Source organism: Opisthorchis viverrini (assembly GCF_000715545.1).
Source record: "Opisthorchis viverrini unplaced genomic scaffold opera_v5_320, whole genome shotgun sequence".
NCBI classification, from domain to species: Eukaryota; Metazoa; Platyhelminthes; class Trematoda; order Opisthorchiida; family Opisthorchiidae; genus Opisthorchis; species Opisthorchis viverrini.
In genome coordinates, this window is record NW_008751978.1 from 276,049 (window position 1) to 278,989 (window position 2,941).

The window sequence follows — 2,941 nt, forward strand, 5'->3', positions numbered from 1 at the left end:
TTTCTTTCCCAGGTAGATTCCCATTCCCTGGACCTCGATATGAAAAAGGAACGCGTGGCCTTCATCAATGACAACTCTTCTTCTGTTGACTTGTTTGGCCAGGCTGACACTTGTCGGTTCGGACTTGTACACAATTTCCGTTTCGCTTGTCGCTCGTTCGTGGGGACGCCACGCCTTCTGTTGTTTTGGAATATATGTTTGTGTTCCATCAGTGCTGTTCTTAGTTGTTTTTTTGGATCGCGTGCTGGTTGACAAAACTTCTCCCATTTCCGTGCACCCCTCGTCGTTTGTGTGTTCGCTATCATCCGCCCTTTACGTCCCAGTGCGCAAACCATCACACCACGGTAAGGCCTAGTCTCTTTGTGACGGGACGGCACTAAATAGTGCAAATGCATCCTTATCCTGTCTTTTTTAACCACTTACTGTCACCGCCATATCTGTGGTAGACGTTCATTTTTTCCCTTCTCAAAGGACTGAATCCTGTCCAATGACCCCATCTCGTCTCATGTCATTTCATCTCATTTCATCTTCTTCCTAAGCTTCGATCCGTGGTAATACGCGCTATGATGGACCTGTTTGGCCGTTGTTCACTCCACCTGATCTGTGCATTACGAACGAAGGGATCCTTGACCTGAAATAAGAAAAAAGACAATAACAAATACTATGCGCGGTATCACTTTGGTTTTGGTCCCCCCTGAGAACACTGCGGCAAACGCACAACATCCCGCTGATCGCATGACCGCGCATCTCAGCCTAACTACTTCATTCACGACGTCCGTCACGGGGCTATCTAGAAACCGAAGTATTTCAGTGCAGTGACGGTACGGCACCGTGATTTCCAGTTTGATAGGACACACGCTATTCTTCACTTTCTACTTTGACCGCGCCTTCTCGCCCACTCGTTCCCTTACCGGCACCCACAATCAGTCTTCATTTGTCACCAGCCACCACCAGGAGGCCTTCATTGCAATCTGCCAAACCTTCTGTCAGATTTAAAGATCTCGGCGACTTATTCATCAAATCAGTCAATTTTCGTACAGTTTGCGTTAACTCGCTCGCCCGAGTAACTTTTACACTCGACTCTGCCCCAGCAGCAACACTAGTGATTCGCTCAAGTTTCACTGCACACTGTGATTCTTAGTTTCCCACTACCATTTGTCCGTGCTGCATATTACCCCACTTCACCATCCCTGCTTACGCTTTTCGTGGCCATACGTCCAACAGCCCTAGGCCACGGAGTCCTGGTGACGGTTTTGGGCTTTAGTTCAAATTGGCCGACCATGTCGCGGCAGTTCCGCTGCCTCTCCGGATCCATTATTCTGGACCCACACTTCCTGCAGTTTGAAGTTTTTTGTCACGTTCCGGGCAGGAAGCTTTTTGTTATACCCTTACTCGTATTGTTTTTGCCCGCCACTTTTAAATCCTAACGATCAGATCTTTTGTCATCTGATATGTTCTCCATAGGAGACAAAGAACCCTTGTAATTTTGGATCCCTACCCATGCTACCTCAGGTGGGATGAGGTCTACTTCGTTAATGCTCAATATTTATCTCACCGTCCGTTTTCCAGGAAATTCCCATTTTTTGCAGCCCCCATCATTCATGCTCTTATTCTGACTGTAATACTATGATCACGCCTGACGGTATGCTTACCGCTAGTTAGGAATTACCGTTGTTATTATTATAGTGCCCATTTTCAAAAAGGGGCACGTGGTGAGCATGGTAACCACAGGGGAAGACTGTTGGCACCATCTGTGCTTCGTCGCCTTATTATGGCTCGTGAAATACTAGCTCAAGAGCAGCAAGCTCGATTCTTGGTTGCGTTGGCCAAATCGTAACAATTCATCAGGTGCTAGATAAACCCTATACGTATAAGCGGCACGCAATTCTAGTGTTCCTGTATTTTTAAGTACCATTCGATTTGGTTCATCGGTCTGTTTTTCTTGACACGCTCGCCTATCAGGAAGTGCACCGGAAGTCTGTAAACATAAACATTCTTTGTGTTTTCAGAATTTCGGACGTGCGAGGGTACTCGGAGAGCTCTCCAAAAGCTTCGTACACACGTGCACCGGAAGTCTGTAAACATAAACATTCTTTGTGTTTTCAGAATTTCGGACGTGCGAGGGTACTCGGAGAGCTCTCCAAAAGCTTTCGTACACACAGCGGTGTTCGTCAGGGTTGCTCACTCTCTTCATCCCGTTTAAATTTCGTGACCGATGAAATAACGAGACGAATGCCGGAGGGTCGCCAAAACCCTGGTGTTCAAGTTAACAAGCAGTCCACCTGATCCCAGCTACCTCCATGACATGTTCATTCCTATATACTGAACCCTTATTTCGTATTTCACCATTTTTGTGTTTGTGCTTCCCGCCAATTTCTGTAACTCTCTATACAATCCGTGTCCCGGTTCGTGTGTTGGCATCATCTCACCCCTCCAAGGAACTATTATACCCGACTCCTCAAAATTGACAGCGGTAAGTCTCTGCAGTTTCAGTCTATAACATGTTTGTGAGATTCCTGTTAACACTTGTCCGCTTTGCTAATCCCTCCACCTCATCATCCCCACTTACCCATTTTTTGACCCTGGCCGTGAGCCCAACAGTCCAAGGCCACAAGGTCTCAGCGGTGGTTTCATGTTTTAGTTCAAACCAGCTGCGTGGATGACGTAAACTCTTCTGCTTCACCAGATCTGACGCCGTGGTTCCCAATTTTTCTTCGTACACCTTTCTCGTCATGTGTCAGGCAGGAAGCCACTTGTTTTGTCCTCCCTTGCCTTGTATCTACCCGCCACCTTCAATTCCAAACAACCTGATCTTGCTCGATGTTTTCTCCAAAACGCATAGTAACTGTGCTTCCCTGTCCCTGTTGGCTCAGTGCTGACCACGACTGTATCGGATAATGCTATTCTCCATAACGCTATCCATTTTGTAACCCCCAGTACC